Consider the following 21,746-nt stretch of genomic DNA (forward strand, 5'->3'; position numbering starts at 1 on the left):
GGGTGCAGGTTCGATCCCTGGCCTCACTCAGTGGGTTAAAGATCTGGCGTTGCTGTGAACTGTGATGTAGGTTGCAGACGTGGCTCAGATCCCGGGTTGCTGTGGCTCTGGTGTAGGCTGGTGGCTACAGCTCTGTATGGACCTCCACCCTGGGAACCTCCATATGCTGCAGGTGTGGCCCTAAAAGACAAAAAAAAAAAAAAAAGAGATCTACCCTCTTTCAGAGTTCCTGTAGCGGCTCAGCAGTGATAAATCTGACTATTGTCCATGAGGGTGCAGGTTCGATCCCTGGCCTTGCTCAGTGGGTTGAGGATCTGGTGTTACTGTGCTGTAGGTCATAGATGCGGCTTGGATCCTGAGTTGCTGTGGCTGTGGTGTAGGCCAGCAACTATAGCTCTGACTCGGCCTCTAGGCTGGGAACTTCCATATGCTGTGGGTTCGGCCCTAAAAAGACAAAAGAATAAAAATAAAACAAATAAACAATTACCCTCTTTCCATGGCAAGAAGGTGCTGTGAATGAGAACTTTCCCTGAGGTTCTGCTGTGGCTCAGTGGGCTAAGAATCCAACTGCAAAAAAAAAAAAAAAAAAAAATCCAACTGCATTGCCCAATATTCTGTGATCATCTCTGTGGGAAAAGAATCAGAGAGAATGGCTATGTGTGTGTATGTGTATGACTGAATTACTTTTTTTTTTTTTTTTTTTTTTTGTCTTTTTGCCATTTCTTGGGCCACTCCCGCGGCATATGGAGGTTCCCAGGCTAGGGGTCCAATCACAGCTGTAGCTGCTGGCCTATGCCAGAGCCACAGCAACGCAGGATCCGAGCTGCGCCTGCAACCTACACCACAGCTCACGGCGATGCCGGATCCTTAAACCCACTGAGCAAGGGCAGGGACCGAACCCGCAACCTCATGGTTCCTAGTCGGATTCGTTAACCACTGCGCCACAACGGGAACTCCTGAATCACTTTTTTGTACAGCAGAAATTATCACAACCTTGTAAATCAACTATACTTCAATATAACTTTAAAAAATGAGGGAAAAAAAAAAAGAATCCTGCAGTGGCTTGGGTGGCTGCGGAGGCCTGGGTTCCGTCCTCAGCCTGGCATAGTGTATGAAAGGATCTGGCGTTGCAGCTGCAATCCTTTAATGGATGTGGCTTGGATTCAATCCCTGGCCCAGGAATTCTGTATGCCACAGGTGCAGCCATGAAAGAAACTAAACAAACAACCCCAATTTTTCCTGATCTATGTTAAATACACTAAATTCATGCTTATCATGTTCTGTGGCTGCCTGACATTTTTGCCTTTTTTTGTTTTTGGTTGTGGAAGTTCCTGGGCCAGGGATCGAACCCACACCACAGCAGTGACCAGAGCCACTGCAGCGATTGTGCTGGATCCTTAACCTGCTGCACCCAGGGGAACCTCCCACATTATGATTCTCACCTCCTTTTTAGCCTCTTCTGCATCAGGGAAGGAGGCATGAGACTCAAGCTCTGCCAATCAGAATTGACAGCATCCAGGAGACTTGTGTTATTAGTCGGGTTCATTACCGCTGAGCCACAACAGGAACTCCTGCTGCTTCTTTTTATATTCACTACTTTGTTGCATTTTTTGTATTCTACATATGAGCAATATCCTACAGTATTTGTCTTTCTCTGTTGTTCTCATTTCACTTAGCATAATGTAACCTTCCTAATAGCATTTAGTTCAGTGGTTCTCAAAGTGTGTTTCCAAGACTTGTATTTGAAAACTTGTTAGCAATACGGGGACCCAGTGAGAAATAAAAATTCTTGGAGTTCCCGTTGTGGCTCAGCGGGTTAAGAACCTGACTAGTATCCATGAGGATCTAGCTTTGATCCCTGGTCTTGCTCAGTTCCCTAACCTGGGAACCTCCATATGCCATGAGTATGGCCCCCCAAAAGACAAAAACAAGCAAACAAGAAATACAAATTCTTGGGCCCACCTCAGACCTCCTGAACCAGAAACTGTGGCGGTGGGGAGTGGGGGCCTGGCCATCCGTGTTCAACAAGCCTTCTGGGTGATTCTGCTGCTGGCTTAAGTTTGAGAATCGCTGTTCTAGTAATTCCCTTTCTAATTTTAAAGCAGCATGGACTCCACTGTTTGCAACTGAGTCCCCTGACTGAACTGGTATTTCTAAAGCTCTGGGGGAGTTACGAGGACAGCCTATTTGAAAGTTCTGGACAGGAATTCCCGTTGTGGCACAGAAGAAAGGAATCCGACTAGTATCTATGAGGAAGCAAGTTTGATCTCTGGCCTCACTCAGTGGGTCGGGGATCTGGTGTTGCTGTGAGCTGTGGTGTGGGTCGCAGATGTGGCTTGGATCTTGTGTTGCTGTGGCTGTGGTGTAGGCCGGCAGCTGTAGCTCCGATTCGACCACTAGCCTGGGAACTTCCATGTGCCGTGGGTGCGGTCCTAAAAAGCAAAAAAAAAGAGAAAGTTCTGGACACTAGCATGCAGGCGGCTTCATAGTCACATTATCATGTGCCCCCTGTCACCTTTGCCACATTAGGTTGGTTAGAGGCAAATCCCGGTCCCACCGCATTCAAGGGGAGGGGATTCCACAAGGATGCGACCAGCTGCAGGCGGGCTCACGGGGCTGCCCTAGGGCTCAGCCACCACAGGCAGCCTGAGTGGGTCCTAAAGTCAAGATTCCAGGAGTTCCCGTCGTGGCTCAGCGGTTAACGGATCCGACTAGGAACCAGGAAGTTGCAGGTTTGGTCCCTGCCCTTGCTCAGTGGGTTAAGGATCTGGCGTTGCCATGAGCTGTGGTGTAGGTTGCAGACACAGCTCGGATCCCGCGTTGCTGTGGCTCTGGTGTAGACTGGCAGCTACAGCTCCGATTAGACTCCTAGCCTGGGAACCTCCATATGCCGCGGGAGCGGCCCTAGAAAAGGAAAAAAGACAAAAAAAAAAAAAAAAAGATTCCAGTTAGATGAACAGAGAACACAAAGGAGCACACCGGTCCTCAAAAGCGGTCTTTATAGGAAAATTGTTCCCATCTTATGCCTTCAGGCCTTGACTGTAAGAAATTTGGCCTTGGGGTTCTCTTGTGGCCCCGTGGGAGGACCTGGCATTGTCACTGCTGTGGCTCAGGTCAGTGCTGTGGCCCAGTTTTGATTTCTGGCCTAAGAACTTCCGCATGCTATAGGTATGGCCAAAAAAAAAGAAGAAGAAGAAAAAGAAAGTCTGGTTTTGTTTTTTGTTTTTTTGTTTTTAGGGCTGCACCTGTGGAATATGGATTCAGAGCTGCAGCTGCCGGCCTATGTCTCTGCAACACCAGATCCCAGCTGCATCTGTGACCTATGCTGCAGCTTGTGGCAATGCTGGACATGTAACCCACTGAGGGAGGCCAGGGATTGACCCACCATCCTCACAAACACTATGTTGGGTTCTTAACCTGCTGAGCCCCAACAGGAACTCCCAGTCTTATTATTTGTGATCTTCCTCAGTGCCCAGCCCAGCTCCTGGCACATCGTGGGCCGTTAGCACTCCTTGGTTGGATGGCATTGTTGAGCTCAGTGACATATTCAAGCCACTCACCCATTCATTCGCTCATGTGTTAATTCAGCAAGTGTCCTGCATCCCTGCCGGGTGCCAGGCCCCGTGCCAGGTGCTAGGGCACAGTGTGGAACGAGGACCGGGCTTCGTCCTCATTGGACTGTTTCCGTCTCTGGTTTCTGGATCCCCTTCCCGTGCCCGGCCTGTGGTCCTGGTGTGCGGATGCCATTGGAGAGGTGAAGTCCCGAAGGACAGACCCTTGCCTGAGGCCACTCTGCAAGTCCAGCTGGCCTCCCTCCCCGCAGGACCTGTGGCCCAGCAGCCCCATCACGGCCCCATCTGGGGATCCTCCGTCTGGCTCAGAGTTTGGGGGCAGCCCCCCGTGGGGCTGGGGTGCCCTCCTGGGAGAAGGTCTTGGAGCCATGGGTGCTGGGAACATGGCTGATGTATGACCGCCTCCTCCCCCACCACAGGCCCGATAAGAAAGTGACCGCAGTCCCTTTTGGGTCACTTTCTCGCTCAAAAGAGGAACATGGTCTTGAGTGAAAAGGGAAGATATGGAAGAAGTGGCCCTGGGGGACGTGGTCGGCTCAGGGTCTGGACAGCGAGTTATCACAGGGCCCCAGCTCCTGCCTCCCTGGGGTTCTTCTGCTTTCCTGTGTACTCCCTTCCTTTTCCAAGTGTATTTCTTGGAGTTCCCTGGTGGCCTAGCAGTGAAAGGATCAGGTGTTGCCACTGCTATGGCTCGGGTTCGATCCCGGGCCCAGGCATTTCCACGGCCATGGGTATGTCCAAACCAAACAAACAAGCAAACCCCAAATGTGTTTCTCACTCATGATCCACAGGCATGGATCCCCGCCAGGTGGGTCCCCACAGGGCATGGCTCTCACTGACTCTTATTCTGCATCTGGGGGATTCTGACTTGGTTGGAGTCCGATGCGGATGCTAAGATGAGGATATGAATACAAGTCGGGCAGGTCCCATTGTGGCTCAGCAGGTGAAGGACCCAATGAGGTTGAGGATTTGGGTTTGACCCCTGGCCTGGGAACATTTGCCTGCTGTGGGCATGGCCCAAATAAAATTAAAAATGAAGGTTTAAAAATGAAATAATGGGGAGTTCCCTTTGTGGCTCAGCAGTTAATGAACCCAACGAGGATCCATGAGGATGCGGGTTCGCTCCCTGGCCTCGCTCAGTGGGTTACAGATCTGGCGTTGCCGTGAGCTGTGGTGTGGGTGGCAGTCGCAGCTTGGATCTGGCGTTGCTGTGGCTGTGGTGTGGGTGGCAGTCGCAGCTTGGATCTGGCGTTGCTGTGGCTGTGGCGTAGGCCGGCCGGCATTTGCTGCTTTGATGCGACCTCTAGCCTGGGACCCTCCACATGCTGCAGGTGCGGCCCTTAGAAGAAGAATACCAGTCGGTTTTTTGGATTGTGTTCCTGAGCAACTTAGGTGAGAAAGTGAAGGAGGGAAGGCAAGACGACTCCCTGCTATGAAGCCAGGTTCCACCACAGGCGACCGGGGAGTCCAGGAGCGAGTGTTGAACATGTACCTCCTCTGCCATCCTGCCCAAGGCGCCAGGGCACTGGGCTGCTTAATTACCAGCTCCTCCAGAGGGCATTCATTTCTGGGTCCTTCCAGCCTTCCCCTTAGGTCACGGGAAGCCTTCCAGCCGAGGGCGGTAGCCAGTAGGTCGCTCTGGGCTTCCCAGTATTGGGGCACCAACCGTGCCTACAGCCTTGGAACAGAGGGTTTCTCTGCTAAACATAAACCTTTAAAAGCCTGTGACATAAGCCCCAAACCCATTTCACAGATGGGCTGAGAGAGTCCTAGAGATGGCCAGGGGTGGACCTCAGGGAAGGGAAGGAAAGAACCAGGACTAGAACCCAGAAACCAGGTCTCCAGCCTGGGAGTCTGGAACCCTTTTTTGTTGTCATGTTTCATTTTGAAATAATTACAGATTCACTCAGCCGCCCCCCTAGGTTACCGTTCTGCGTAACTAGACTGTAATTTCAAAACCAGGACGTGGATGTTAATACAATGCACAGATCTCATCATAACTGGCCAGTTATACACCCATTTGTGTGTGTGCACACAGGTGGCTTTATGCCATTTTGTCACACGTGCAGCTTCCTGGGGCCACTACCACAATCAGGACACTTAACTGTACCATCACCACAAGACACTCCCTTGCAGCCACCTCTGCTGCCCATTTCTAACGCCTGGCAACCTTTATGCTCCAGCTCTAGAATGATGTTCTTTCGTAGGTCTTATACAAATGGAATCACATAGGAGGTATCCTCTTGAAATGTGCTTTTTTCACTCAATAATTTTCTCAAGGTTTAGCGAAGTTGTGTGTATCAATAGTTCATCCCTTTTTATTGCTGTATAGTATTCCATGGTATGGATGGATCATAGTTTGTTTAATTATCATCCACTGAAGGATATTTGGCCCATTTTTACCTCTTATGAATAAAGCTGCTGCAATGAACATTCATGTACAAGCTTCTGCCTTGTGGGAGGCAGAATAAAGGACCCCAAAGATGTTTATATCCTAATGCCTAGAAGCTGTGAATATATTACTTTACATGGCAAAAGGGACTTTGCCGATTGATAAAGATCTGTGTCATTGAAGTCTTAGCTGGGGACCTAGCTGCCCAGGGAAAGACTACATTTCCCAGATTCCTTTGCAACTACACACGGTCATGTGTCTAAAGTAAGGCCAATAGGTGTGAGTGAAAACAGTGAGTGCACCTTCTGAGTGGTGACCTGGATTTGTTATCTAATTCTGAGCAAGAGATTTCCCCTGAACTTAGCAGCCTAAAACAATAGACATTTATTATCCCGCACAGTTCCAGTGGGTCAAGAGTTTAGGACTGGCTTAGCTGCATGGTCCCGGCTGAGCATCTCCTATGGAGTTGCTGTCAAGGTGTTGGCTGGGTGTGCAGTTACCTGCAGGCTTGACTGGGCCTGGAGGATCTGCTTGCAACTTGTCTCCCTTACATGGTGGACAAGTTGATGCTGGCTGTTGGCGGGAGGCCTCAGTTCCTCGCTGTGTGGGTCTCTCCAAAGGGCCACTTGAGTGTCCTCAGGACACGGCAGCTGAGTGATCCAGGAGAGAGAAAGGGGGAGGCTGTGATCTCTTTTACAAGCTCGCTTTCAAGGTCGCAGTCCATGTTTCCAAAAATATCCTGTTGGTGACATGGGTCGTTCCTGTTCAGTGTGGGAGGGGATGAGATACAGGAAGGGATACCAGGAGCAGGGGTCACGGCCATAGTCTCGGAGTCTGGCTCCACATGTCCTTAATAGGAAAAGAATGTGACGGTCCTTTCCCTCTGCCTCTCTTCTCTTTGCCTGGAATGATGGTGAGGCTGAGGGCATGAGAATAAGAGCAAGCCCCGAGTGATGGCTGAGCAACAAAGGAGAAGGAGCCTGGGTGCCCAGCACTGGTGCGCTGCTGTGCCAGCCCTGGACCACCTCCCAGAACGGTTCCACGAGCAGGATATACCTCTCTGTATTATTCCGTGCTGTTACAGGCAGCCTAGGCTGTCCACCCCTTTGCTGACCCCGTGAGCTTTGGGCCCCACCCCCGCAGCTCCTTGCCTCTGGATATTAGGAGAAGGGAAGGTAGTGCTTGTGTCCCACCAGCTTCCGCTCCTGCCCCTCCCATCACTCGCACAGGTCCTTGCAGTTTAGAAAACAAGATGAGCAACTAAATGGGAGCCCCATCTCTCCCTTCCAACTGCCCGCATCACTTACCGTGCTCAAAGGATCCACAGAGAGCATCATTTCTTTCCTAGAAAGCTTCTTTAAGCCATACGAGTTTATATTTTATTTATTTATTTATTTATTTATTTGGTCCACATCCATGGCATATGGAGGTTCCCAGGCTAGGGGTCGAATCAGAGCTGAGCTGCTGGCCTACCCCACAGCCACAGCAGCACTAGATCTGAGCCGAGTCTGTGACCTACACCACAGCTCATGGCAATGCCAGATCCTTAACTCACTGATTGAGGCCAAGGATTGAACCTGCGACCTCATGGTTGCTAGTCAGATTCGTTTCCGCTGGGCCATGATGGGAACTCCTCCTGTTATTTTTAAACCTTCAATTTTTAATTTGATTTTGGCCACGTCCACAGCATGTGAATGGTTCCCCAGCCCGGGATCAAACCTGAGCCAAGCAGTGACCCAAAAGCAACTACAGTGACAGAGCTGGATCCTTAACCCACTATACCATAAGGGAACTCCAAGCCATGGGATTTTAAACCGCCCTGGAGAAATGGCTCTCAAACCATAAGCATCACTCTTTAAGTAGGTCTGGACCTTCCTACTGTAGCCCTGGTCGTCTGTTTAGATGCAGTTGGCAGTCTGGAAAGCTCTTTTCCACCAGTCCATTTTCTTTTCTTTTTTTTTAATCTTCTTTTTGGTTTTTTTTGGCATAGTCTGCAGCCGCTTGATGTGGGATCTCAGTTCTCAGACCAGGGATGGAACTCAGGCTGCAGCAGTGAAAGCACCAAATCCTAACCACTAGGCCACCAGGGAACTCCCTCCATTTGTTTTTTTCATTTGAATCTGAAAGCAACCCTTTGAGTCCCATTTTGCAGATGAGAAAAGTGAGGCTCCAAGAAGAAGCTGGAAGGGGCAGAGAAGGGTGGATGCTTGGGGTGGGGGCCTCCTCGGCTCCCTTACACCTTCAGGTTTTCCCTCACCGCAGTCTCATCGCTTTGCCCCAGGTGTCTTCAGGCCCCTTGAGGGAGGGCGGGGAGTCGGGTTTGTCACTCTGTCCTCGGTGTTCCTACGGGAGTGAGGCCATATAGATACCTAAGTCACAAGAGGGTCCTATGGGAGCCAGAAAAGTGAGGCCATGGGGAGGCCAGGCAGCCTGCCTGCTGCCATGCTCCCGGCCCTCATATGTGCCCAGCCTGAGCCTCAGAGAAGTCTTCGAAATCCAGTCGCTGTTCACTGTGTGCTCACTGCAGCCCGGGCAGTGAGGTAGGCCCTGTTATTGTACCCACTTCACAGATGAGGAAACGGAAACTTCAAGTTGAAAAGCATCTCCCAGACCCTGGGCAGGACAATCAGTGGTTCTGGGCAGGGCCCCCCAGGAGGCTTTTGGTCTGAATAGTTCAGAGGCATGTGGCTTCTCATCCCAAATTTTACTTTTTTTTTTTGCCATTTCTTGGGCTGCTCCCGCGGCATATGAAGTTTCCCAGGCTAGGGGTCCAATCACAGCTGTAGCTGCTGGCCTATGCCAGAGCCACAGCAATGCAGGATCCGAGCTGCGTCTGCAACCTACACCACAGCTCATGGCAACGCCGGATTGTTAACCCACTGAGCAAGGGCAGGGATCAAACCTGCAACCTCATGGTTCCTAGTCGGATTCGTTAACCACTGAGCCACGACGGGAACTCCTTATCCCAAATTTTAAAAAAGAAGAACATGAACACACCAGAAAAGTCCACGTGGTCCAACCCCAGCAGCAAACGTTCTGTTTTCCTTTGACATTCAAGTCTGTCTGTGGGGCTTCTGCCTGGCAGCTTCTGGGACCTCAGCAGAATCCATATTTTCTAGATAAACGCAGACGCCAGCCTCTGCACCCCCTGGCTTTTCTCTGGCTCTGTGGGAACCTTCACTCCTTTGCATTCCAGCAGCTGTGTCTGGGAGCCCCTAGGGAATTTCCTCTTGGCCAGTGACTTCTGAGACTTTAGTAAACAGCTCTTCCTGTTTGGCTCACTCATGGTCCCCTTTGCCCTCCCCAGGAATCAAGCTTGAGCTCAAGAGGGCTGCACGTGGGAATGGCTCATTCAGCTATTCGAAGGTATAAAGGGAAGTGCCTTGTGTGTAGCAAGGACTGAGCAGGCTGCTAAGGACACAGATGAACCTTCTAGGTGGGCCTGCCGCCTTCACGGACTTAGAAGCCAGCAAGGAAGACAGATTTGTTTTTGCCTTTTTTTTAGGGCTGCACCTGCGGCATATGGAAGTTTCCAGGCAGGGATGTTCATTGCAGCATTGCTAGAGGCAGATCCCTGCTAGGAAAGATGGAGCAGCAGCAAGAAACAGCAAAAAACATCCATACAGCCATGAGGAGAGGTAGATCACAAAGCAGTAAAGAGAAGTTTTGCGTTGTTGTTGTTGTTTTTTAATTATAGTCTATTTACAATGTTGTGCCAATTTCTGCTATACAGGGTAGAGACCCAGTCATATATATACATATACACACCCACATACATATATCCACACATATATATGTGTATACATATATATATACACACATTCCCTCTCTTATCCTACCTTCCATCATGTTCTATCCCAAGAGATTGGATAGAGTTCCCTGTGCTCTACAGTAGGACCTCACTACTTATCTATTCTAAATGGAATCATTTGCATTTACTAACCCCAAACTCCCAGTCCATTCTCATTTTTTTTCTTGTCTTTTTTTTTTGGAGGGGGGGGGCTGCATTCACGGCATATAGAGGTTCCCAGGCTAGGGGTCGAATCGGAGCTTACAGCTTATGCCACAGCCACAGCAACGCGTCTGCGACCTACACCACAGCTCATGGCAGCGTCGGATCCTTAACCCACTGAGCGAGGCCAAGGACTGAACCCGTGTCCTCATGGATACCAGTCCGTTTCCACTGAGCCGAAACAGGAACTTCCATTCTCATTTTTTAAAAGGAGGAATTTGTTTGTTTATTTATTTATGGACATGCCTACTGTATGTGGAAATTCCTGGGCCAGGGATGGAACCCACAGCAGCAACCCCAGCCACAGCAGTGAAAACACCAGATCCTTAACCCACTGCACCACCAAGAAACTCTGAACATTTCGGTTTCGAAAATTAAAATAGGGAGTTTTGGAGTTCCCGTTGTGGCGCAGTGGTTAACGAATCTGACTAGGAACCACGAGGTAGTGGGTTCGATCCCTGCCCTTGCTCAGTGGGTTGACGATCTGGCATTGCTGTGAGCTGTGGTGTAGGTTGCAGACGCGGCTCGGATCCCGCGTTGCTGTGGCTCTGGCGTAGGCCGGTGGCTACAGCTCCGATTGGACCCCTAGCCTGGGAACCTCCATATGCTGCGGGAGCAGCCCAAGAAATGGCAAAAAGACAAAAAATAAAATAAAATAAAATAAAATAGGGAGTTTCCACTGTAGGGCACAGGGTGAAGTATCCAGCATTGTCTCTGGTGACACAGGTTTGATCCCTGTGCAGTGGGCCCAGTGCAGTGCGTTAAGGATCTGGCATTGCAGCAGCTATGGCGTAGGTCGCAGCTGTGGCTCAGATTCAATCTCTGGCCCAGGAATATCCACATGCCTCGAGTGCAGCCATAAACAAACAACCAAACAAATAAAATTAAAATACATGCAAGAAATCCCTAAAAGGAAATTTATAAGAGTCGGGCGTATTTGGGGCCGGTGAATGGGAGTGGGGATCAGGGAAACAGGAAAACTTAAAACAAGTAAGGAGTCTTGGAGGGACCCCGCTATACCGTCAAAAAGTTATCCTCTGCACCTTTGTCCCACCCTTCCCCAAAGGGACTTCCAGCTGTTTGCCAGGGTGACTGCGCGTTAGGGCAATGGCAATAATCAGACTTTTCTGGCTCTGAATTGACCGTCGTTCCTGGAGACCCAAGATACCTCTGTGGGAGTTCCCCACTGGTGCAGCAGGTTGAGGGCCCCGTGTTGTGACTGCTGTGGCTGGGTTGGATCTCTAGACCCGGAGCTTCTGCATGCCATGGGCATGGCCAAAAAAAAAAAAAAAAAAAAAAAAAAAAAAAAAAGTCCCTGTGGTCCACCATCAGAGTAAGGGCTTACGCAGGTCAGGTGATCAATGGAGTGTTGCTCAGGTCTGTCCCACGCTTGGTTAAGTAGGTCCTCAAAACCCATCCCGTGGTTATTTCCCCGGTTCTAGAATACAAAAGAGACAGATGCAGCAACTGGCAGAGTCCCCATATGGCAGACACTGTCATTATCATCCTATCACCAGGATCTTACAGAAGGAGCTACTGAGGCATAAGAGATGGATTAACTTAGCTGGGGCCACATGGCTGCGAAGTTGGAAATCAAACCGTGGCAATTGGGTTCCAAATCCACACCCTTCACCATTATACTCTCCTACGCTCAAGCACTTGCAGCTTAGAACAGAGAAGCAAGTACACAACGAATGCCCAGCAATGCATTGCAGGATTGCTGTGACAGCGATGAAACGGGGGAGTTGTGGGGGTCTGGGTGGCGGGGTGAGGTTAGCGGAGGATTGCCAGCCGAGATGGTGTCTAAACACAGGGTTAAGGTATGAGTTGGGGGTGGAGTTCACCGATGGCTCAGCAGGTTAAGGATCACTCTCACCACTGCCATGGCCTGAGTTGCTGTTAGGGCATGGGTTTGATCCCTGGCATGGAAACTTCCACATACTGTGGGTTTGGCCAAAAAAAAAAAAAGGATGAGTTGGAGTTAGTGGGACTAAGGTGGGTGGGGTGGGCAGAGGGGCCCTGCAGAGGCGAGGGGCTGAGGCAGAGTGTCAGTGAGGGTGGCCCAGGCTGTGTGGGCTTCAGTGGGAGAGGTTGCAAACTCCTGGATGCGAAGGTACCAGGGCGCCTGGGAGGACTGCCAGGGGCCGAGTCCTGGCCCTGCCTCCTGGGGCCCAGCCCAGCTGCTGGAGCCCTGGCCCCAGCTGGTGACATTCCAGAGCACCCGGCATGTGGTTTCTGTACACAAGACCTTGGGGTAGTGTTGAGCAATGCACTCTCAGCCCAAAATAAACACTTTTTGGGTTTTATTTTTGCTCCTGCTTTATTTATCACCCTAGGCATCTCCCTGATCCCCATTAGAGGCCCCGAAAGGAGGGAGAAGGCAATTCCACAAACCTTGGAGGATGTGTGGCCTTTTGTTAAGGATGCTCGTCCCGGTCACGTGGACTGAAGCAGCGGTCCTTGGAGACGTTTCTCTGGTCCTTTGCAAACCAGGAGCAGCCTGGGAAGTGAGGGAAGGGATGGCCCTGGGGCCCCGCCACGGATCCCTGCAGAGAGGGACGGAAGTGGGCAGGCACTCCATTCTTAACCCTCACTTCACCTGGGAGACAGGCAGTAGTTTACCCATTTTTATAGAGGAGGAAAATCTGGCACAGAGAGGTAAAGGAATTGACCCGAAGTTGCACAGCTGCAGCTGGAGGGGCTGGGTTCAAGCCCCCCTCGGCCTGGCTATGACAGTCTTCTTTTGCACTAGCCCACCCTGCGGCTGGAAGTACACAGTCCAGTGTCTTTAGGCTGTTGAGACTTGAAGAAAGAGAGACGTAGAGAAGAAAGAGTCATCATTTTTCTGCTCTCATCTAGCCTGGGTCCAAAGTGACTAGTAGGAAAAGAATAATAGCTAACTTTATTAAGCACTTACTTTGTTTCAGGCACTGTTCTGAGCACTTTATTGGTATGAAGTCCTTTATTATTTCTTATTTTTTTTAGGGTCACAGGTGTGGTATCTTCCTTCCTTCCTTCCTTTCTTTCTCTATCACAAGCAAATCTTTTAAAATTTTATTTTATTTTATTTTTTTCCACTGTACAGCATGGGGACCAAGTTACACGTACATGTATACATTTTTTTTTCCCTCCTTTTGTTCTGTTGCAATATAAGTATCTAGACATAGTTCTCAACGCTACTCAGCAGGATCTCATTGTAAATCCATTCCAAGTTGCATCCGATAACCCCAAGCTCCTGATGGATGCCTCCCACTCCCTCCCTCTCCCCCAGGGCAGCCACAAGTCTACTCTCCAAGTCCGTGATTTTCTTTTCCATGGAAAGGTTCATTTGTGCTGTATATTAGATTCCAGTTATAAGTGATATCATATGGTATTTGTCTTTGTCTTTCTGACTCATTTCACTCAGTATGAGAGTCTCTAGTTCCATCCATGCTGTTGTAAATGGCATTATGTCGTTCTTTTTTATGGCTGAGTAGTATTTCATGGTGTATATATACCACATCTTTCTAATCCAATCATCTGTTGATGGACATTTGGGTTGTTTCCCTGTCTTGGCTATTGTGAATAGTGCTGCAATGACCATGTGGGTGCATGTGTCTTTTTTAAAGAAACTTTTGTCTGGATATATGCCCAAGAGTGGGATTGCGGGGTCATATGGAAGTTCTATGTGTAGATTTCTAAGGTATCTCCAAACTGTTCTCCATAGTGGCTGTACCAGTTTACATTCCCACCAGCAGTGCAGGAGGGTTCCCTTTTCTCCACAACCCTCCAGCACTTGTTGATATGCAAAGACAGTCAGCTGCTCCAGGCTCACAGCAAACCAGGTAGCAACCTGGTGGAAAGGGCTTCTTTCTCTGAAGAGTTCCAGCAAAGGGATTCCCAACGTAGCTCAGCAGTGAACAAACACAACTAGTATCCATGAGGACCCAGGTTTGATCCCTGGCCTTGCTCAATGGGTTAAGGGTCCGGTGTTGCCATGAGCTGTAGTGTAGGTTGCAGTTGCGGCTTGGATCCCACATTGCTGTGGCTGTGGCAACTACAGCTCGATTCGACCCCTAGCCTGGGAACTTCCATATGCTATGGGTGTGGGCCTAAAAAAAAAAAAAAGGAGTTCCAGCAAACATCCTGGGGCTGCCTCCCACTTTCTGGACTTGATCTCTGACCATCTCGAAACAGATCCTGATTGGTTAGTTCTTCGTCTTGTGCCCACCCCTGACTTGGGTGGGCCACCCCACTGGAGCCACAGGAACTGGTGTCTCCCTGAAAGAGAACTGAGTGCTGTGATCAGAAGCCAGGTTTGGCAGAGACTGCAGGTGACACTACAGGTGTTAAGAGCCTGGGTCAGGAAGCCTAGATTTCTGGTCCAAGCTCTGACTCTTCTTCTCTATGTGCCCTTACAGAGCCACTGTTCTTCTGAGCCTTAGTTTCCTCTTCTATAAAAGGGGGCTTAGAGTTCCCATTATGGCTCAGTGAGTTGAGAACCAGACGAGGTCTCTGTGAAGCTGCAGGTTCAATCCCTGTCCTTGCTCAGTGGGTTAAGGATCTGGTGTCGTTGCAAGCTGTGGTGTAGGTTGCAGATGTGGCTCAAATCTGGCATTGGTGTGGCTGTAGCTGTGGTGTAGGCTGGTAGCTGCAGCTGATTCAGTCCCTGGCCTGGGAACTTCCATATGCTGCAGGTGTGGCTGCAAAAATAAAATCAAATAAAACAAAATGGGGTTTGACTCTATCAGTAGGTCCCCAGCCTGGCTGCTGCTGGGATCTCCTGGTGAGCTTTGAATCATGTAGATTCCTGGCCTCCTGTCCTAGACTATCAGATCCAGTGGGTCTGGGGTAGGACCAAGGATTCGGCGTTTTGGATGACAACCTCCAAGGATTCTGATTTGTTTTTTGGATGAAGTGAGTCCCAAGGGCTCTCTCTTTCTAATGTTCTCTGATTCCAGAGTCAATTAATATCGGCCAAAAGGCTGAACAGGCAGAACGTGGCAGACACGGCGATGCTCCCCCAATGCTTCTCCCCAGCACTGGCCTGCTCGCTTTCGCTTGAGTGGGGCCCTGACCAAGGAGTTCTGGCCCTGAGATTGTGTGACAGGGACATGGGTCACTTCCAGGATGAGGCAGTTAAAGCCCATGCCCCAAAGGTCAGTCTCTCTCCTGCCTGCCTTCATCATTTGTGAAGGACAACCGGAGCTGTCAGATCACTGCCACAGGCAGCAAAGACGTGACAGTAGACACCGGGGACAACGTGGGCTTGGGCCGTGATGTCTAGCTGCCCTCCTTCGTCTGCCGAATGGGGGCCTCCTGTGTAGAGCTGCGCTGGTCCGTTCAGACTGTGGCCCCAGGGGCGGAAGCAGGAAGGCTGTCCAAGGCCAGAGGCATCCTGGGCTTTGGAGAGGTCTGGGTGTGGATTGGCTGGATGGGCCGGGGCTAGAGGGTGTCCACGTAAGGCCTTAGGGTCGAGAGAGCACTTTTGCTCCCAAATGAGGTGTTCCACCTAATCTGGGTTGGAGGGCAAGCCCAGCAGGGAAGATGAGTCACCCAGAGGCCTGAATACCTCCAATGCCAAGGGAAATGCATGCCTCGGGCTTCCAAATCGAGGTCATTTCCTTCCATAGAACATGACTGCAAATGGCTTTGAGAATGTTTACACCAATGGGTGGTCAGTCCCTTCAGAGGTGACCCCCTGGCTGGATTTGGAAGTTTTCCCCATGATCTTAGGAAAAAGCATGACTCTGCCTGTCCATGGTATATTCTGGCCCCTGTGGGTATCAGGTTATAAGTTGCCTTTGGGCATCTTCTTACCCCAGACAAGGCCTTGACCCGTGAGATTAAAATTCAGTTTTAAATGTTTATTATGTTTTGATTGCTATTGTTTATTATAGACACAGTGCATTATTTCCATCTTTTATTTAAATTAATTTTTCATTAAAGTATAGTTGATTTACAATGTTCTCTCAATTTCTGCTGTATTTAATTTAATTTTTAAATGTAAATCATACAAGTCAAAAGATACAGAAGGATGGACAGTGAGAAGCAAGTCATTTTTCACCCCTGTCTCTCGGTCCTTTGCTCCAGAAACAGAATCTGGGGAAATTTAAAGAAAAACTTGCTAGAGGAGTTCCCATTCTGGCTCAGTGGTTAATGAACCCAACTAGTATCCATGAGGACTTGGGTTCAATCCCTGGCCTCACTCACTGGGTTAAGGATCCGGCGTTGCCGTGAGCTGTGGTGTAGGTCACAGACACGGCTTGGATCCCTCACTGCTGTGGCTGTGGCTGTGGCTGGCAGCTGCAGCTCTGATTGGACCCCTAGCCTGGGAACCTCCATATGCCTCAGGTGCAGCTCTTAAAAAAAAAAAAAAAAAAAAAAAAGAAAAGGAAAGAAAAAAAGAAAAACATGCTAGTAATGATAGGTACTGTTTTTTAAATTTGTTGTGTTCTGGGCGCAAGCAGCACTTCCCACACCACTACCACCATCTTCCCAGTGTCCACAATGGCCCCATAAAGGTGGCATTTTACAGGAGAGGAAACTGACCTTTCCACAGGGGAAATCACTTGTCCAAGGTCACACAGAGAATAAAAGGCAGAGTCAGGGCCAACGTCATGTTTTTTTCCAATGTGCTGGCTGCCTTGTATTATCACGAATTACCATTGGTGTAATGTTTTTCTATTTATAAACTGTTGTCACAAGATATTTAAGCCTCATAACAATCCTGTGAAGCATACAGGGAGGACCTGATGGTTGTATCCAAAAGACAGATGATGAAACTGAGGTTCCAGGAGGACCCATGGCTCTCGCTACCACACATGGCTTGGCTCTGTTCCAAGTGCTTTATAAACTTTAACTGGGTTAAACCTAACAACAGCCCACGGGATGTTTAACTTTAGAAGTGAAGAAAGTGGGGGCAGAGCCTCTTTGCCTGCCCACTTGCATCTCTCACAGAATTCTATCAATAAATCTATTTCTTGCCTATCCAGAAAAAAAAAAAAAAGAATTGAAGAAAGTGAGAGTCAGAGAGGTAAAGGTAACTTGCCCAAGGCCAGTATCACAAGTAACTAGGAAAACTAGAACCCTGGTCTAACCTCAAAGGGATACTTTTTAAATCGTCAAGCACTAAGGCTGGCAGAGATGGAACCCCCTTGTGTTTTCCATCCGACTAGCCCTTCCATTCTCACATCCAAGTTAAGAGGGTCGTGTTATCACTCCGCATTTCCAGATGAGGAAACTGAGTCTCACAAAGTTGAGGTGGAGCGTTCAAAGTCACACAGATAAGAAATACGAGAGGCAGGATTTGCGCCTACTTTTGGTCCTCTGCGGGGGCTACCCTCGCCCCCCACCGCCCACCCCCAGGAGCGAAATCTTTGATTTGCTCCTTCTGACGAAGTCGCGTCCTGTTTTCACGTCAGCTGGGGCACGTCTGCAGGGAGTGATTTCACCGGCCCGGATAAGCACCTGGCAGGAATCACGGGGAATGAGGAAGGGAAAGTGTCAGTCCCGGGGTGAGACGAAATGACCCCCAGCAACCCTTCAAGCCTCAGTTTCTGCGATTCAGTGCCGTCAATCTCACTTCAGCCTTCCATGTATGCCCTGATCCTTATTTCTCCAGCTCCCAAATCCCAGGCAGTCCAAGTTCTTTTGGCCCTTGGCAGAAATTTTGCAGTTCTCACCCAGCTCGGTCAGAATGGGAACCTGGCAAACCTGTTGCGTCTCCAGAATCCCTGAGGCGGCAGGAGTTGATTATTTGCATAAACGTTCTCGATTGGTTCACGCGACGGAAGTGGGCAGGCTTCATCCATCCACCTGGCAGTGGGTGGAGCCTGCAGGACTTCCGGGCCGGAGAGGGTGGGAGGACCACCGGCTGCGGTGAAAGAGGCGAGGCGTCGTTTGTGGGTCAGAGGCGAGAACCATCTATAACTCGTTTACTGCTGTTCTGCAAGTGCGGCCTCCCTGTGCGTCAGTCTGCTGGGGCAAGACGTAAAACACAGTAACATGAGTTACTTCATTGGGGGAGGGCAGGACTGGTAGGGAGATTTTTATCTTAAAACCTTTTATGCCTAAGCTATGAACCTTGGGAACCTATTAAAACATATACACACACACATGTGTATGTGTATGTGTAGTTTTAATTTTATATATAATTTTCACTTTAAATATACTTTTTTAGATTTATGCTTTTTAAAAATTGAAGTACATAGTCGATTTACAACGTTGTGTTTCTGCTATACAGCTAAGTGATTCAGTTATACAAATATACACATATTCTTTTTCATGTTCTTTTCCACTATAGTTTATTATAGGATATTGAATATAGTTCCCTGTGCTGTACAATAGGACTTTGTTGTTTTATCCATTTTATGTAGAGCAGTTTGTATCTGCTAGTTGAAAACTCCTAGTTTATCCCTCCCACACACCCTTTCTCCTTTGATTTCTGAGTCTGTTTCTGTTTTATAGATAAGTTTATTTGTGTCATATTTTAGATTCCACATAAAAGTGTTATTATATGGTATTTGTATTTCTCTTTCTGACTTATTTAATATGATAATCTCTAGGTCCATCCATGTTGCTGCAGATGGCATTATTTCATTCTTTTTTATGGCTGAGTAGTATTCCATCATGTACATATACCACATCTGCTTTATCCATTCCTCTGTTGATGGACATTGAGATTGCTTCCATGTCTTGGCTATTGTAAATAATGCTGCTATGAATATAGGGGTGCATCTATCTTTTCGAATTATAGTTTCATCTGGATATAAACCCAGGAGTGGCGTTGCTGGATCATATGGCACCTCTAATTTTAGTTTTTTGAGAAAACTCCATACTGTTTTCCATAGTGGATGCATCAGTTTACATTCCCACCAGCTGTGTAGGAGGGTTCCTTTTTCTCCACACTCTCCCCAGCTTTTGTTACTCATAGACATTTTTTTTTTTTTTTTTTTTTTTTTTGTCTTTTGTCTTTTTTTGTTGTTGTTGCTATTTTTCGCTCCCGCATATGGAGTTCCAGGCTAGGGTTGATCGGAGCTGTAGCCATGGCCTACGCAGCCACAGCAACGCGGATCCGAGCCGCGTCTGCAACCTACACCCAGCTCACGCAACGCCGGATCGTTACCCTGAGCAGGGCAGGGATCGAACCCGCAACTCATGTTCTAGTCGATTCGTAACCACTGCGCCACGACAGGAACTCCTCATAGACATTTTTAATGATAGCCGTTCTGACCAGTGTGAGAATGTAGTTTTGATTTGCATATCTCTGATCATTAGCGATGTTCAGGATCTTTTCATGTGCCTGTTGACTGTCTGTATGTCTTCTTTGGAGAAATGTCAATTTTGGTCTTCCATCCATTTTTTCGATTGGGTTGTTTTTGTTGCTGTTGAGTTATATGTCTGTTCATATATTTTGGAAATTAAGCCCTTGTCTATCACATCCTTTGCAAATATTTTCTTAGTCTGTATGTTGTTTTTTCTTTTTGTTTATGGTTTCCTTTGCTGTGCAAAAGTTTATAAGTTTGACAAGGTCCCACTTGTTTATTTTTGCTTTTATTTCTATTGCCTTGGGAGACTGACCTAAGAAAATATTTGTATGATTTATATCAGAGAATGTTTTGCCTATCTTCTCTTCTAGGGATTTTATGGTGTCATGTCTATATTTAAGTCTTTTTTTTTTTTTTTTTTGTCTTTTTGCTATTTCTTGGGCCGCTCCTGCGGCATAAGGAGGTTCCCAGGCTAGGGGTCTATTCGGAGCTGTAGCCGCAGGCCTGCGCCAGAGCCACAGCAACGCGGGATCCGAGCCGCGTCTGCAACCTACACCACAGCTCACGGCAACGCCGGATCGTTAACCCACTGAGCAAGGGCAGGGACCGAACCCGCAACCTCATGGTTCCTAGTCGGATTCGTTAACCACTGCGCCACGACGGGAACTCCCTATATTTAAGTCTTTAAGCCATTTTGAGTTTACTTCTGTGCGTGGTATGAGGGTGTGTTCTAACTTAAATTTATATTTTAATAGGCTCCTACGGTGTGTGTATGTATGTATGTGTTCCACATATATGTGTGTGTAGGTAGAAATTGATATAGATAATAGATGGATAGATTTTAAGACACTATAAGGAAAGTTCCCGTTGTGGCTCAGTGAGCTACGTTAAGGACCCCGTGTAGTCTCCGTGAGGATGCAGGTTTGATCCCTGGCCTTGCTATGAGGGTTAAGGATCCAGCGTTACCTCAAGCTGCAGTTTAGGTCACACGGGTTTGGATCCAATGTTGCTGTGGCTGTGGTGTAGGCTGGCAGCTGCAGCTCCGATTCAACCCCTAGCCTGGGAACTTCCATGTGTTGTGAGGCAGCCCTAAAAAGAAATAAAAAAGACACTATCAGAGACTTATAAACTCCAAATTTCTTAGCCAGGCATTCAAAGCCCTCTGTGATCCGCGGGAGCTATCTGCCCGCTTGCCTGTCAACCCTGAAGTTACAGCCCATTGATTGTTCCATGTGTCCCACCAACTTTTTGGCCCCTGCATTTTTGCCCTCACCTCTCCCTCTGCATGGGACACTCTCTCTCCTTACAGCTCCATCTTTGTCCTTAATGTTTTTTTTTTTTTTCGGTCTTTTTAGGGCTGCACCCACGGCATATGGAGGTTCCCAAGCTAGGGGTCAAATCGGAGCTGTAGTCTCCAGCCTACACCATAGCCACAGCAATTCCAGATCCGAGTGGTGTCTGTGACCTACACCACAGCTCTTGGCAATGCCAGATCCCCTCCCTACTGAGGCCAGGGATTGAACCGGCGTCCTCATGGATCCTAGTCAGATACATTTCCACTGAGCCACGATGGGAACCCCTCCTTACAGCTCATCTTTGAAGTTCCACTCAGTTTCAAGGATCACTCAGAAGCCTCCCCCTCCTTAACCAATAGTGAGAATTGATCTCTGCCTCCTCTGTGCTTCCAGGGCACTTGCTTTGTGCTTGGCTAAGAGCACATGAGTCGACTAAAATTGTCCCCCCAGTCCCCATTGGTTCATCAGCCTAGCTCTGCAGCCGGGGCCCAGTATCATTTACTGAGCACCTCCTCTGTGCCAGCCACTTGTTCTGGGCACTGGGGATAGAGCAGGGATACAGCCTTACAAGTTCTTGCTCTCCTGGAGTTTATGTTTTAGTGAAGACAAAGAGTAAGTGGGTCATTTAGCGCAGTGTATAATTTGTCAGGCTGTAACACATGCCTGAAGAAAGCTAAAGCAGGAGAAAGGAGCTGCCTTGGAGAGGGGTGTTTATTCTCATTCAGATTAAGGGCTTGTTGTATGAGGTGCTATTTGGGGGGGACCTGAACGGAGTAGGGAGGGCACCATGAAAAATCAAGAGCGTTCCGGGCTGAGAGAGAGGGAACAGCCATGTGTCCAGTCAGTGCCCAGCAAACGGACATTGAATCAAACTGGACAGTGGAGCTGGGGAGAGAAGACAGTCACGGGCCCGGGAGAGAGTAGAGGCAGCCTCTTATATTTTCCGGGAGTGGTGAACTTGGCCTCTACCCAGGCGTCTGACCTGTAACCAGTAGCACAACCTTTGGAAGCCACACCCAATGAGTTAAGCTTCTCTTGGAGAGCAGCATGGAAATTGCTGGAAAGAGAACCTGATTCTGGGTTCAGTCCTGGTTTTGGCCCTTTTTTTTGTGACCTTAGGCGCCCCTTCACCCCCTTAAGCCTCACTTTCTACCCTGCCAGTAGGGCGATAACACCCACCTTGCTGGCGTATACCATAATATTAAGGGCTATCAATGATCTTTTAAT

General features: G+C 48.7%; 1 long non-coding RNA gene across 2 annotated transcripts in view; it reads left to right on the forward strand.

Moving 5' to 3' along the window:
- The window catches only part of LOC110260650, a 43,709-nt gene that overhangs the window by 5,615 nt on the left and 16,348 nt on the right, over positions 1-21,746 (forward strand). Inside the window, exon 1 of one of the 2 annotated variants that reach the window (XR_002343908.1) lies at positions 17,505-17,922. The exons of the other annotated variant lie outside the window; for it this stretch is intronic. This is a non-coding gene — a long non-coding RNA (uncharacterized LOC110260650). Of the gene's footprint in view, positions 1-17,504; positions 17,923-21,746 lie in introns of those variants that run through there. 2 annotated transcript variants of the gene reach the window in all.

This window comes from Sus scrofa, chromosome 5 (genome assembly GCF_000003025.6).
Source record: "Sus scrofa isolate TJ Tabasco breed Duroc chromosome 5, Sscrofa11.1, whole genome shotgun sequence".
NCBI lineage: Eukaryota > Metazoa > Chordata > Mammalia > Artiodactyla > Suidae > Sus > Sus scrofa.